The sequence below is a fragment of the Mauremys reevesii genome, linkage group 1, assembly GCF_016161935.1.
Source record: "Mauremys reevesii isolate NIE-2019 linkage group 1, ASM1616193v1, whole genome shotgun sequence".
NCBI classification, from domain to species: domain Eukaryota; kingdom Metazoa; phylum Chordata; order Testudines; family Geoemydidae; genus Mauremys; species Mauremys reevesii.
Genome location: NC_052623.1, coordinates 238,651,963 through 238,668,701, shown reverse-complemented (window position 1 = coordinate 238,668,701; position 16,739 = coordinate 238,651,963). Strand labels below are relative to the sequence as shown.

Below are 16,739 nucleotides of genomic sequence, written 5' to 3'. Positions count from 1 at the left end.
TATCGGTCTTTCAGTTGCTATTACCATGATTTGTGGTCATTTTGGAAATTAATACATTGGACAAAAGTATGGCAATATTAATCTGAGCTATTTAGGAAAAGCAAGTGTCTAACCCCGTTTCATAAACTTACATAATAGGGACTGCACCATTGAAAGGGGCCATTTAGCGTTTGTCCTGTTCTTACTGAGCTTCTGTAGTGTAAGGCTTTTCTTCTTTGTTATTTTATATGTAATTGAGCATCAAGTAGCAGATCAGTAGCTTGTGTATTTTAACAAGTGCACAAGTGCCTAGTGCTCTTTAGAATTAGGCACTTCAAATAATTTTAAAGTCTTAAATACTTTAGAATACAAAGAATACTTAGTCTTAAATAAATATTACAGTACTACCAACGTACTACTAGGGATTTCTCTCTCTCTCTCTTTTTTCCCCTTCCCTCTCTAGTCTGGTAAAATGAATTGATTTCTCTTTTCCTACTTGTAAAATCTGAAGATATGCTGGAGAGGAAAGATGATCTAGTAGGAGGACGACACTCGCTTCAGACTTAGGACACTTGCATGCAATACCCTGCTCCATCACAGGCTCTCTGTGACCTTGAGCAAGTGACTTAAGCCCAGATCCTCAAAAGGTATTTAATACCCATGAGGGTCTGAGCATTGGTCTCTCTGTGCCTCAGTTTCCCATCCATGAAAATGGGATAGTACTTCCCTACCTGACAGATGTGTTGTGAGGATAAAAATATTAAAAATGGTGTGTTACATGGCTCCCATTACTTTAGTGTCAGAGTAAGTACCACACATAATGACAGTCTGGCCTATGGGTTTATAGGTCTCAGTATTTTAGTATTCTTGGCCATAGCCATAGATGCCAACTTTTATTTTCCACCAGGGGGTGCTCTGCCCCCACTCTCTTCCCTCCCCAGAGGCCCCGCCCTTGTTCCGCCTCCACTACACCCCTTTGCAGAGGCCTCTGCCCACCCACGGCTTGCTACTCTCTGCAAGCCCCTTCCCCAGCCACCAAACAGCTGATTGGCGTGGCCCTGCCAACAGCTGTGGCTGGTGGGTGCTTAGTACCCACTATTTTTTTTTCCATTGGTGCTCCAGCCCTGGAGCACCCACGGAGTCAGCACCTATAGCCATAGAAAATCAATCTTCCCCTCTCACCTTTTGTATTTTCTATCTAGCAAAATAAGTTTAACATAATTCAAAATCCCATTACACTGTATGTGATTTTATTTAAACATGGCATTGTGTGCCAGATAAGGGATAATAATGCTATTGTGAGAGTCCACCACAAGGGAGGAATTTTATTCACACATGGTGAAATTCACCCTGTGCAGAGATGCAGCATATGGCCTGTTGCACCACTTAAATATCTCAATGTAAGGCTTGAGTGGTGCATAGGCCGCATGTAGGCTTTGCACTGAGGTAAGCTTCACCCTAAAATAAAAACAAAATACAAATCCTAGGGCCTGATTCCATCAATGTGAGTGTGCTTGTAAGACTTCAGCATACTTCAGACCACAGCCCCAACCCTAAAAAAAAATAAAAATAGATACATATATAGATAGATTAGAATGATTCTGTCAAATGCACAGCTTCTCGTGACAAAGCTGTCCTGTGACTGGCATGTCATAAGTTACATCTCTGTACCAAATGCTATCAAAGAATCGAAATAACCTTATTTATAAATGTCATTTCATGACTTCCAATCATGCTCCAAAATGTTCAACATTTAAAAATATGGCTTTGTGAGGGCAACATTTAGAGTAGTTACCAAAACCCACCCTTAGAATCAGATTGACTATTGGCATGTTCTATATGGTGAACAGGAAAGTCTCAAGTCATAGCTAAAGTAACTGGCAAGATTAAGTAGATTAATGGATAGTGCTGCCCAGTCTCAATTCTGAACTGAGCTGTACAAGCTCAAATTGATTAAAGAAAGCACACTGGCTGGTATAGTATAATACATCTTCCTCCAGAGATTAAACCACATTGTTGTTCGATAAATTGGTGATTTCAGCTGCATAGTAATACATACAAATTGCACATCTATAGCACCTGTAATCTGGGGATCTCAAAGAGCCTTATAAATACTAAGAGCCAGATTCTTATATTCTGATTAATGGAATGAAAACTTGGCTCCACTGACGGAGTGGCAAAATTCTCATTGATTTCTATAGGGCCAGGATTTTACTCATAGTGAATAGTACCTTACTCCAAAAAAAATAGGCCTATTTAAAATCAGTGGGACTGCTCATGTGTAACTGCTCATCAATAATCATATTCTCACACTAATTAATTAGGCCTCAAATACCCCTTAGAGAGAGACAGGATTTATAACTGTTGTATAGGTGGGAAAATGTCCTGAGAAGTTAAAAGTCTATGCCAGTGATCATCATGCCTGCCAGCAGTGACCAGGCTGAGGGGCCTGAATCCCACACCTACATTATCTCAGGAGCATAAAGTAATTACTGACAGGTGGACTTAAATAAACTCACCAGCAGACCCTTAACCTTCTGTAACTTATTCATGTAGAAACTAAAACTACAGCCATTGTGCTGTTCACAACCCCACCCCCCACCAGGACAGTAAGGGACTTCAGAGTTGAAACTCTTCCATCCATTGCTTCCCCTACAGAGCTTATACCAGTGACTCTCTACACACTTCTGCTGGCTTGGAGCTCACCTCACCCAAATATCTGAGGAGTCTGGGGCTTTTTCCTCACAGAGGGCTACAGAAGGGTTAAAATATCAACTCGTCCCATTCAGTGTCCTAGAAGAGCATGTGGCACTCTACCTTCTGAGTGACATTGTTTTGATTTCCTGCTCTAGGAACCATCAGAGTAACAGCCTCCCTATGCTTGCCTCACTCAAGAAGTGGAAGGCAGGACTGGGAATTCACATGTTATTTACAAAACAAAGAAACCAATATTAATTTAATACTAAATCCCAGTAAGATTTGATTCTAATGGGCCCTCCACTTTCTAGACAGCAAGGCTGTCTAAAATGTGATGATGCCCACACTATCAATAGCATCTCTTTACCTCCCAGAACTCTTTACAGTACAAAAATTTGGTTTCTGGCTATGCTTTCCAGTGTGCCTCTGATTATTTCATTGGGCCAACTTCTCACTGACTTCAAGAGAAGCAGGATCAGGATCTATACATCTGTACTGCCTTCTTTTACCCCTCAGTGAAGCACATCTAAGCATGTCCCTTGTTTTGCGATTTATGTTTTTAAATCTCCTAGCCTATTTTCTTCATTTATACATACTAAATATTCTCCTTCCCTCCTCTCATGGTCATACATTCTGTTCCTTTAGTACGTTTTTCTTCATCTTCATTCTCATTAGATTACTGTCCTTCTCTGTATTCTTCCAATTCCCAGTTCAAAGTCTATTTTTAGTTTCCTTGTTATTTTAGAGTTATCTCTGGTAATGCTCAGCACTGCAGCACTCAAACCACCATTAGCAAGGTTACATCCTTTCCTTATTGCATTTCAAATTTTTTTTTAAATCCATCTTCCTTCACAGATCAAAAGGTGATTTAAATGTATACAGTGTCTGTTATCCAAACACAGACACCGCTGTAACCACTTTCTCCTTGTAACCACTATTCCTTCTTGAAATGCTAGCAAAAGACTGCAAACTAGTATCATTGACAACTACTTCATTACACAGCAGAATAAAAAATTGTCTGGGTGTTTCTTGACTTTCATTGTGAAAACCATCATTGCTACCCACCACAGAGTTCTATAGCATGTGTTATGCAATATGCTAGTGTTTCTCAAAAGTTTTGTACTGGGGACCCCTTTCACATAGCAAGCCTCTGAGTGCGACCTCCCCCTCTCCTCCCTAATATAAACAAGTGTGTTTAATTTATATTTAACATTATAAATGCTGGAGGCAAAGTGGAGTTTGGGGTGGAGACCGATAGCTTGCAACTCCCCATACAATAACCTCACGACCCCCTGAGGGGTCCCAACCCCCAGTTTGAGAACCCCTGCAATATCTAGTAGATCAGCGGATTGTGTGCTATAACTTTTGAGTTCTTTATATGGCTTTGTCACTTACTCCTTGTGTGAGCTGGGGCAAATCACAATCTCTCTGTAAAATGGGTATAATGCTTAACCCTTCCATAGGGATGTTCAGTGACTTAAACACTGAGGTGCTATAGAAGTGCAAAATATTATTATTATTGAGAGACTGAGTTGCAATGGACACTAGAGAAAACTGAATTTTGGCTCTGAAATTCTTCAACTAAGATTTGCTCCCTGAAGCACTATTGTGATACAAATAATTATACAAATGCAAGCCATTGAAGTTCCAAAGGGAATGGACCTGGTCAGGATTGGAGAAAGTGTTTCCATTTTAACTCATCTAAATATTAAATTACCAGAAAGGTGCTCACCTATATTAAAGAAGAACAAACTTTGTTTAGTAGGTTTGATCCTAAGGACCTGCTCTTGGCCAAGATCAGACAACGTTTCTTAACTCATCCTCCTCAATCTATCTGCTGCCATAGGCACTGTTGATTTCGGTGTCATTCCATGGCTACAAGTTCTCCTCTCACCTCTTCTTCGGTGACTCCTTTCCGTTCAAAGTTTCTGTCACTGACCCTCATGGCTCTGTACTTGGTCCTTTCTTCTCCTCTAACCATTTACATCTTATTCCTGAGTGATCTCATCCATTCACATGGCTTCATATCATCTCAGCCTAGGACTCTCATGTTCTCCTCTTTACATCAAGTTCTCTCCTGCAATCCTGCCATGCCTCTGACTGCTAGCTTTCCAACATCTCATCTGGACTGTCCTGCTATTTTCTCCACTGTTTGCTACAGACTTCTAAAATCACACCAGAGAAAAGGATGACTGGCTCCTTAAGCAGTTATCTACAATGTGTCCAGAAAAAAAGCTGCATTATCGTAGGGTACATCAGTCTTTGAGTAACATGTGGTAGAGGTATGCAGTGTTGTTGTAGCCATGTTGGTATCAGACTATTAGAGTGACAAGGTGAGTGAGGTAATATCTTTTATTGGACCAACTTCTGTTGGCGAGAGAGATAAGCTTTCAAGCTTACACAGAGCTCTTCTTATGACTGCATGCTGTCAGTACTTAAAACATCATCAGAATTTCTAAATATTTCAGATAAACATCTTAACTCAAAAAGCATTGTATCCACCACGGGGGAAATCTTTATTTAGACCTCATCTTGACAGATAAAGAGGAACCGATCACAGAACTAAAAGTTAGTGGTGGCTTATGTACAAGTGGTCATGATTTGATCATATATGTTATGTGTAAACAGAATCAAGTACAAATCTTTAACATATATATGGTGTTTTAAAAGGGCCAAATCTGAAAACAAGTGAGCCAGATCAGTTGGGAGAGAGAATTTAAACAGTAAAATTTGAAGAATAATTAGGAACTATTTAAGAACATTTTACTAGATGCCCAAGAAGCCACAATTAAGGAAGAAAGCTGTACTGGTTTAAAAAAAGACACACAACCTGCCTTAGAGAGGAAGTGAAAGTAACATACGAAATATCTATATCAAATGAAAGAAAAGAATATAAATCAGAAGCTAGGTATTGCAGAAAACTGATAAGGAAAACAAAAGGACACAAGGAGAAATCTATGGCCAGCAGAGTTAAGGACAATAAGGAGGAGTTTAAGTATATTAGTAACAAAAATAATCCTCAAAATTGTATTAGTCTATTACTAAATGGAAATGGTGGAATTATCAATAATAATGCAGAAAAGGCAGAAGTGTTCAATATATATATTTCTGTTCTATATGGGAAAAAACTATATGACAGTCACAGCATATGATGAAACAATTTCCCTTCCAGGCACATATTAAACAGTAGCTACAAAAGTTAGACTTTGTAAATCAGCAGATATGGATAACTTTCATCCAAGACTTTTAAAAGAGGTGGCTAAAGACATCTCTGGGCAATTAATATACATTTTCAATAAATCTTGGAACAAGCGGGGAGAAGTTCCATAAGACTAGAAGAAAGCTAATGTTGTGCCAAGATGTTAAAAGGGTAAATGGGACAACCCCAAGTAATTATAGGCCTGTCGGTCTGACATCAATCCCAGACAAAATAACGAAACAACTGATTAGGAACTCAATTAACAGAGCATTAAAGGAGGATAATACAATTAACACCTATTAATACAGATTTATAGAAAATAGATCCTAACAAACCAATTTATATTTGTCTGTGATAACAAGTTTGGTTGATGAAGGTAATAGAATTGACGTAACACCATCCTGTAAGGTGTTTGAGTTGGTACCCCAAGAACATTTTGATTAAAAACTAGAATACAAAATTAACATGGCACAAATTGAATGGATTAAAATGTAGCTAACTGACAGGTCTCAAAAAGGTAATTATTAATGAGGAATCATCATCATCATCATCTAGTGAGTGTGTTTCTAGTGGAGTCTCCAGGGGATTTGTTCTTGCCCCTAGCTTATTTAACAAACTGGAAGAAAAAACAAAATCATTACTGATAAAAGCTTACAGGTGAAATAAAGGTTGGGGAGGGATAAATAATAAAGAGGACAGGTCATTTATGGAGCGCGATCTGAATCACTAAGTAAGCTTGGTGTAATCAAACGATATGCGTTTCAATATGGCCACATGTGAAGGCATACGTCTAGGGACAAAGAATGTAGGCCATACTTACAGAATGGGGGACTCTATCCTGGGAAGCAGTGACTCTGAAAAAGACTTAGAGATCAAGGGGGATAATCAGCTCAGTGCAAGCTCCCAGCACACTGCTGTGGCCCAGAGAGCTAGTGCAATCCTTGGAAGTATAAAGAAAGGAATCAAGTCACAGCAGAGGAGAAGAGCAGGTTCTATGACCTCTGTATTTGGCAATGGTCTGTCTGTACTGTGACACTGTTTGTTTCTGGTGTCCATAATTCAAGAAGGACGTTGATAAACTAGGGATACAGTGATCTCCAGATTCAAAGAATGATTAAAGGGCAGAAAAACATGCTTCACAGTGACGGACTCAAGGAGCTCTGTCTGTTTAGCTTATTGAAGAGCAGAAGGTTAAGGGGCGACTTGATTAGTCTAAGTACTTGATAAGTATTTGATGATAGGCTCTTCAGTCTAGCAGATAAAGCTATAACAACAAGATCCAGTGGCTGGAAGTTGAAGCTAGACAAGTTCACACTAGAAATAAGGTGTACATTTTTAACAGTAATTAACTTTTGGAACAACTTACCAAAGGTTGTGGAATTTTTTTAAAACAAGATTGGATGCTTTGCTAAAAGATACGCTCTAGTTCAACAGGAATTAATCCAGAGAAATCCTATGGCCTGGCTATACAGGAGGTCAGACTAGATGATCACAATGGTCTCTTCTTGCTTTATAATCAATGAATCTCAAACAGCAAAATTTGAGCTTCCATCTTTCCTTCTAAACCCTCTTTCTTTTTCCTTCCTTCTTCCCTGCTGTTGAAATCATCACCTCCCCAATCACCCAGGCTCTCATAATGTTGTTATATTTGACTCATCCCTCTCTTTCTCCATTCAGTCAGGCTATTGCCAGATCCTGTTGGTTCTTTCTCCTCAGTAGGTCAGCTGTCACTTTTTCCACTCATACGGCTAATACATGTCCATGTTTTAGTCATCTCCCTCTTTTACTTGTGCAACTTACTCCTTGCTGGCCTTCCCGATTCCCATCTCACGGTCATCCAATTTAAGCAAAAACAATGTGACTAAAATCATCTCTCATCCATGAAACAGATCGCCTTACTCCTTTCTTTAAATGCTTTCAGTGGCTTTCTCTCCTTCCCCTCCACATCAAGCTCAAGCCTCTTGTCCTAGAGGACTCTGAACTCCATCCTTGCCTACCTCTCTCCTTGCCTTTCTTCCTACTCTCTTCACACCATACAAGCCTCCTATCTCCCTGCTCCCTTTTTAATCCATCACCTACTTATATTTGAGCTTTTGTCCACAGTGCCCCATGGCGTGGAACTTCCTAGTGCATTGGGTGACCACCCTTTTTCATTCAAATCCCTTTTAAAAACTCACTTCTTCAATGACACCCAGCAGGATGAACCCATATTAAAAAGAATTTCTATCCACAGCACAGTAATAAAAAGATATAGGGAGTAATACTCAACTGTTATCAATGGCATAACTCCAAGGCTTGATTTGGAAGGGGGAAAATGTCCGTGTTCTTACAGGGTCACTCTATAAGCCAAGGTCAATGACAGTTAACTTATCATTGAGCTTATGAGTTAACACCCCACTGAAATGAATGGGGCAACTTCCAGAGCTAGTGTTTCAGGCTCTCTGCAGACTCAGCCAGACAGTTCTGCATCATTTTATACCAGGTTTGTATTTTGAAGGTTGTCTTTGCCGCTATGAAAGCTAAATACTTATGCTTTGTTTGTTTGTTTTTTAAAAGCAGAGAGTCTGGAGAACAAGATGGTATCCTTTAAAAAAAAAAAAAAAAGTGTATTTCTGATCTGTCCCAGTTTGAACCCTGCATAGCACTCAGGGCCGGCTCCAGACCCCAACGCGACAAGCACGCGCATGGGGCGGCAGTTGTCGTCAGGGGCGGCAGATTGGGCCGGCGGACCTGCTGCAGTCATGCCTGCGGGAGGTCCACCGGAGCCCCAGGACGACCAGACCTGCTGCAGGCATGACTGCGGACGGTTTGCTGGTCGCGCGACCAGCGGACCCTCACCAGTCAAGCCAGCGGGAGGTCTGCTGCTCCTGGGGCTCTGGGGCGTCTCCCGCGCATGACTGCTTGGGGCGGCCGAATACGTAGAGCCGGCCCTGGTAGCATTATTGAAGTCAATGGGGCTATGCCAATGTACACCAGCAGAGGATCTGTCCCTATACTCTGATCATCCAGGACATTTTGTGTCTGAATTGTTTTCTCTATTTAGATTGTAAGATACAATGTCTTTTTCTGGTTTACACCATCAAAAACACGGTCAGGTCTTAAAATAATCATAATCCTACCACCTTAATTGATGTAATTTAATATAAAACTGAATTTATGCACAGCATTCTGTAGCTATATTGTGAGAGTTACTGCCACTCACTGTGTGACACTTGCAGACCTCATCCTGTGCTGTCAGAGAAGTCACCATCATTTTCTGCCCTCGTTTTGAATAGCTTTCTAGCAGTTCCTTCTCCAAAGATACAAGATATCTTCTTGGCTAATTCTGACAAATTGGGATGAACTAAGTAAAATAGCTGCCTCTATGTTTTCTCTGACACTGGGAGTATATTTCCTCGGGTTTCTTTTCAGACCTGCTCTGAATGTCCAGCCTCAGTTCAAGGACTATTATTTCAAGTAAAAAGAGAATCGTTTTGGAGCTTAACAATCATTCTCTGTCTAATAAAACTGGTCAATAAATGATGAAAATTGTTCAAAATGTTCATGAAATAGTTTGTTGCAAATATGAAACATTTCTACCAGCTCTCCTGTCTATCATATCCTTAAGATTACAAGAAAAATATTTCTTCTTCTACCAATGTCTTTGTGCACCTGGATCTGGTAACAGTATAAAAGTGCTTCCTCCTTCATACTGCTATTCAGGAACTGCATCAACAGTGTATTATAAATCCCGAGCCCCTCCTTTCGCTTACATTACAAATCCCAACATGTGAATGTGTTCTTAATCCTAATTTGATCCGACATTTTAGGATGCCTTTCCACGCACTGGAGAGTCTTAATGACAGACAGAGGTGATTTTGGTTTTGCTATTCATCCCTGATTTTAAACTCCATGAAGGAAGGGAACATCTCCTTTTCTGGAGATATGTACTCCACTCTCTCCTCTTCTAAAGTCACTGACTTCAGACTTTTCTGCTTAATGGTATATCTAAAAAAGTACCCTTTCAATTTTTTTGCTGAAGGACTGTTCCTAGTTGTACTTTATACGTTATTAACTAGTTGAACCAGTTTTGGAGGATTGCAGTTTCAGTTATGAAAAAGAAAATGTCAGATATAAATCGACAGGAGGCTTTCTGTGGACTTTGGATCAGATCCTAGATTACGAACAGTATCATTAAAAATATCAAACAGTAGGATTGATGCCATGTTTTATTTCATGCAAAAGAAAAAAATGTAACTTATAAATTACATTTTAATGAGCCTATCAAAAATACCAAATAGTGTAGTGTACTTAAATTTTTTGTTGAGGACACATACAAGTTACACTTTGCAGCATACAAGTGATTACTCTGGTTACCATTAGCAAGATTTAAACACTGATGTACATTAAACAACACTTAAAGAAAATGTCTCGTGCAAAACACATTTTTATCGTAGTTATTTAAATTAGAGCTGTCAAAAAAGCCAATTTCTCAAAACCAAAGCCTCTTCAGGAAATGTTAGTTTTGACAAAATTTCCCATTTCCAAACAATTTTTAAAGCTTATAAAGAAAAGCTTCATGTTTTTTATACAAAATATTAACACAACAAAACATAAATACACACACACAATGTAAATACCTTATAAATAACAAAATTCAGTGTTCGTTCTTTGTAAAGCTTGGAGGAAAAAAACAAAAAACTGAACCTGTAGAGGTTGTGCAGAGCATAATTATTACAGTGACTAAATAGATAAGTGAGACATAACCTATGAGTATTGAGTACTAATATATACTAAACTGCAAAAGTATGCAATAATTGTATGTGTGACCAGACATCCCCATTTTTTCTATTAGAGTCAATTTTCCATTAACACAGTAGTAGAGAACTCACTAAGACATTTTGTGTATGAAAGAGGAATTGCAGATTTTCATTTTCTCAAAATAACTTTTGACCAGTAAAATAGTTACTGCAATGCATTTCTTAGTATTCACTGGTAATACCAACTCATTCAGCACCCCTAAAATACACAGGTTTGGAGAAGGAAAGATAACACATTTTTTGAGAAAGCACTTAACATGGCGTTCCAGAACGTATGCACTTTTTGGGCAGGTATAGAGGAGAGTGAAAGGTTCGCATGTATCTGTTTGCATCTCCAACATTCAGAGTTTGTTGCCAATCTAGCCTTAAACAATCGTTCTGGAGTCCAGTAGTGCCTGTTTAATAACTTGTTCCAGAAGAATCACAAGGATAAGGAACTTGAAGTATCTTTCACATTAAGTCAGATAGCCTTACTTTCACAACAGAAGCCTGGGAGGATACGTTTTTTTTTCCTATTTTTCTTGGAGACTGGGATGGTAATGCAAAGCATTAAGCCACTTATAACTAATTCCTACAAACTGACTTTTGTTTACATATTTTTAACGTGTTTCTCTAGAAGTGAGAGAGTTGAAACAAACCAATTGTCCCCTAGTCTTGCCTGAATCCTTGAGGCTAGCCACTGAAAGAAGGAACTGAGAGATAGTGGTAGCTGATATTTGTTACACACGGAATCCAGGGAGGCAAGTCTATCATCCCCTATTAAAACTTTAATTTTTGCTAATCGTTTTTCTATCCATATTGTCTTAACTGTGGAGTTGATTTTGATCCTGAGGCACAGGTTCTCTCATAGTGGTCTGAGAAGAGAATGAGTAAAATAGAATGCTGTAATCATCTTAACACATTGCAGGATGCCAATGTAGATTACTCCTGGAAGAATTCTGTGCAACCGTGCAATGCAGAATTTTGCAGAAATTAATGTAGTGTGCGCAGAATTTCCTTCCCCCCCCCCATAGAAATGAGATGCAGTACTTCTGGCCGCCACTAGGGGCCACTGGACCCAGCAGAGCCCAGCTCACACGGAAAACACTGCCGGGTGGGAGACGGGGGGGAGGGAGGGAGGGAAGAGGACAGAGCTAGAGAGTTGGCATCGAGGTTTGTTGCATGGGTTGGTTCCTGAGTTAGAGTTACTATGGTGCAGTGTGTAGTTACTAGTGAGAATATGCTTCAGGTTGGCAGGTTGTCTGTGGGCGAGGACTGGCCTGTCACCCAAGGCCTGTGAAAGTGAGGGATCATTATCCAGTAACTGCACACTGCACCATAGTAACTAACTCAGGAACCAATCCATGCAACAAACCTCGATGCCAACTCTGCCCACATATCTACACCAGTGACACCATTACAGGACCTAACCGGATCAGCCACACCATCACCGGTTCATTCACCTACACATCCACCAATGTAATATACACCACCATATGCCAGCAATGCCCCTCTGCTATGTACATCAGCCAAACTGGACAGTCCCTACGGAAAAGGATAAATGGACACAAATCAGATATTAGGAATAGCAATATACAAAAACCTGTAGGAGAACACTTCAACCTCCCTGGCTACACAATAGCAGATTTAAAGGTAGCCATTCTGCAGCAAAAAAACTTCAGGACCAGACTTCGAAGAGAAACTGCTGAGCTTCAGTTCATCTGCAAATTTGACACCATCAGCTCAGGATTAAACAAAGACTGTGAATGGCTAGCCAACTACAAAAGCAGTTTCTCCTCCCTTGGTGTTCACACCTCAACTGCTAGAACAGGGCCTCATCCTCCCTGATTGAACTAACCTCATTATCTATAGTCTGCTTCTTGCTTGCATATATATATACCTGCCCCTGGAAATTTCCACTACATACATCCGACGAAGTGGGTATTCACCCACGAAAGCTCATGCTCCTATACGTCTGTTAGTCTATAAGATGCCACAGGACTCTCTGCCACCTTTAAAATAGTATGCATTTAGAAATCTAGATAATATACAGTAGATACAAATCTGGCAATCCCATGCCTCCAGTTGCCCAGGAGTTTTTAAGTGTCTTGTGTGACGAGCAAGGCTTTTTTTTTTAAATCCCATATAAATTGGATGATAAGCCTACTTATGAGAGCAAAGAAGATAGCCTATTGCCTTTCAAGTTAATGATATAAAAAAGTCATTCTTGGATAGATATTCATATTGATTATTTTCTATTCTCCCCAATAAGGACAGAAGGAGGAGATGCCCCCTCTATACATCTTTGAAAATGTCTTTGAATATATATAGTCCATATTTATAGAGACAATTTTGGGAAGATCAGGACAAATTTCAACACCTAAAGAAGTTATTTCTTTGTAGATCTGCAACTGAAAATACTGAAACTGAGAAGGATCTGGTCTTTTGGGTATATCCATTGCATATGACTTATTCTAGTTAATGCAAAAATGAGAGATCTTTTCAAAAACATCAACTACTTTCACTAGCGTTGGGATTCTTCAACAGTGCAAAAATGTCATCAGAATACAAACTGATTTTGTATTCTTTCCTGTTTATAGTCACACCTTGAAGCATTTTTGAAGTTGTCAAAACAACCTGTTTTGACATTTTTCAAATGAAAAACTTGCAAGTGGTTTTTCAAGTTGTGTTGAATTGAAAAAAAACTGCTATGTACCTTATTTAGGCATAGTATAAGAATTGAAGAACCTTCTTTTCTTTCCTCTGCATTTTAAAACCACACAGGTGTCTAACATCTTCCATTATCTTGTGGGATTAAGTTCTTTCACTTCAACCAGTCCGCCTGCATCCCTGTAGAACTAACTAGAGATTGATATACTTAGTGGTGTTTGTCAGTTTTTTGTGGGGAGGCATGGGGAGGGGTTAGTGCATTCATTTTCATTATAGTTGGAGACTGGTTTGGAGAGAAAAGGTGTGTAAACTTAAGAAACTCAAACCACTATTGTTTACTTTTTCATAAGACAATAATAAAGTACTATTCAGAAGTGCCCTGATCTGTAAAGATTTAAGCCCATATGTAACTTTACCCATAAGAATATGGTGGTAGTGGGACTGCTCATGTGTTTAAAGTTACACACATACTTAAGGCTTTGCAGATTTCTCTCATATTTACTTTATACAAGTATTAATACACTTTCCCCCTTAATGCTCTAGTTATTGCTGTAAAACATCTTTTAAATTTAATCTAATGTTATTAATGTTATTTTCCCTTTCTATTCTGACAATTGTATATGGATTATTTTAAAACAAACAGAGCATAGGGTAAAATTTAGACAACAACTTTCATAATTAGGGAAAAACACATGTACAGGCCAAGATTGTGAAAAATAGAGCCCTAGTAGCTCCTAAAACCACAATGGCCTATCGAGGACCAGAACCAACACCATGTGACATATATGTTCACTCAAAACAGCATAGATTTTGAATAGCGAATATTGACTATCTGAAGCTATACCCACAGCAACACTGTCACGTAAGACAAGCAAATAATTCTAAATTGACAACATGATTGGCAGAAGTTGTGATCTATTCACAGACAACTCACAAAATCATCAACAACAAAAGGGGGGAGGAGGGGCTAAATTTAACCAATAAATTATTCACTGGGCAGTTTGCTCAGCTCCAGCAGCTATGCAAAGACAAGTCATGCAAACCTTGGCAAGCAACTAATAGCAAAGACTTTCCACATTATGAAATCTAGTAGAGGCTGAATGTTGTACATCAGTGATTCTCCAGCTTTTCCATTCTGCAGACCTTTTCATAAGGGAAAGACCCTCTCAGGTCCCTGCAACCCAGCCTGACTGCAGCATTTCCACACTGACCTGCCTCTGAGCACCTCCACCCCTCTGGCTCACAGGATGCTCTGCAGCCAGGAGGGAAAGGGGCTGCCTGGTAGTACAAGGGCTAAAGTTGCCAGGAGCCTCGGGCCAGCCAGAGCCAGGTAGTGGGGCCACCTTTACAGCAGAGTCCCCAGCAGGGAGCAGGAAGGAAAAGCTGATGCCCGATGGGCCAAGCAGAAGGCCCTCACCAGCAGCTCCAGCCGCTGTGCTCCCCTGCCAGGCAGCCCCCTTTCCCCTCCCCTGCAGAGCACCCTCCACATCAGCAGGTGCCAGCGCTGGGCCTGGGCAGGGGGTCAGGCAGCTCAGCGCAGGGAGGTTGCAGCCTGGGACCAGGCAGGAGCCAGAGCTGCTGGAAGCCTAGGGCACACCCAGAGGTGGAGCCAGAGCTGAGTTTTGTGGCCACCTAGATAGGTTGGAGCAGGAGCCAGACAGGGGCAGGGGGAGGTGGGATGGGTTTAGAGGGCTTCCCTGGGCCTTTCCCAGCACCCCCGCTGGCCCCATCTTCCTCACAGTCCCAGGTAGGGGACCCAGAATTGAGCTTTGCAGGGTACAAACACTGCCACTGCCTCCTCCCCTCCAAGCAGTGCTTGGTTTCACTATGGGTTTGTCTGCGCCGCCTGTGGCGGTAAAGCTCCCAAGCCGGCTCAGAAGTCTTGGGCTAGTGGGGCTTGCAGTAGCAGTCTAAAAATAGCTGTGTAGACAACGCTTTGCAATCGTGGCTCGGACTGGAGCTCTGGCTCGGAAGCACAGGGAAAGAGGGAGTCCTAGCAAGGCCAGATTTACACCTTACATGCCCCTAGGCACAGCAACTTCAGCACCACCCCCCACCACCCTCCATACAGCTGACCCTGCACCAATATGAATGTGAAACTTATTTTGTATTGTATTAAATCTGTGCTGGCCGCAATATTCTGGCCCTGTTCCTCCCGCAGCAGACCCCCACCCCCACCCCCCCCCGCCACCAGTGGAGTAGCCAGGACACAGCCTTCCTGGGAAGGCATGAGACCCTCTGCCATGCATGGCCTCCCAGCCCGAGCCAGGGCACAGCCCATCCGCCCCAGGCGAGGTGCAAGGGTGGAACTGTACTTCTCCCCACAACTAGTGATCCCCGGGTGTCTTCCGTCCCTCCCACAGCCTGGCATGGCAGCCGCACTCCAACTCTGCCCATGCAAGTGAATGGGGCATTGGCCATGTCCCTCCCTCTCCCTTACCAGCACGAGACAGAGGCAGCAGGGCTGCCGAGAGTGGGAAGGGGCTTGGATGCCCCCAGCCCCTTCAGCAGCTGCCCGCTTCACAGCGCCCCCAGGCGGGCTGACTCGGATGCTCACCCTGCTCCACCCCCATACTCTGGGCAGCCACCAACCCCTGCCAGGAGCCCTCTTAACTTTTAGGCGCCCCTAGAATGCCAGCGCCCCTAGGCACATGCCTACTGTGCCTAATTGGAAATCCAGCCCTGGGTCCTAGTTGAAACCTCAGTGTCTACACAGCTGTTTTAGACCACTAGCCCGAGTCTCTCTCCTGTGGGCTGCGTAGAGGTATATTCCAAGAACCAGAACAAAGGGCTCTTCGTAGAACTTGCAGTCCAACAAACTACACTTCACTTACATCTATGGTGCAGCTAGGAGGCGTACACGGTGCAGCTTGGGCAGGCATACGTGCATTAGCTGTGCTCGAGCTAGTATACTAAAACCAGCAGCTTGGTATGCGTGGTGACTCAGACTAGCTGCTCAGGTACAACTCCGGCCAAAATCCGAGGTATGTACTTGGAAGGCTAGCCTGAGCCGGGGCAGCCACACTGCTATTTCAGCCTGCTAGCTTGAGCAGAGCGAGCAAGTGTACATCTACTCGAGCTGGGAAATTACATCTCCCAGCTGCGGTGTAGATGTACCCTTTGTGGACATCTGTGCATGTCAAGATGAAACGGTACTTGTGGCTTAATGAACTGGGTTGTGACAGGAAATTACTTTCATTCTCTGCTTTGACACACTTCCTTTGTGATACAGGAGAAGTCAATCTCCGTGTGCCTCTGTAAAATGGGGATGATAATAAATCCTCTTCTCCCATCTTGTGTGTGTCTTTTCTGTTTAGTTTGCAAGCTGATCAGAACGGGGACTGTCTCTTATTAGGAGCGTGATGCCCAACACAATCGGACCCTGGCCTCGGTGAAGGCCTCCAGGCACTGCTGTA

The 16,739-nt window shown here is 41.8% G+C and overlaps 1 protein-coding gene across 8 annotated transcripts in view; it reads right to left on the bottom strand.

Annotated features, from left to right (window-relative positions):
- Positions 1–16,739, bottom strand: part of A4GALT (alpha 1,4-galactosyltransferase (P blood group)) — a 90,810-nt gene that overhangs the window by 39,207 nt on the left and 34,864 nt on the right. The gene's annotated exons all lie outside the window — the stretch shown is intronic.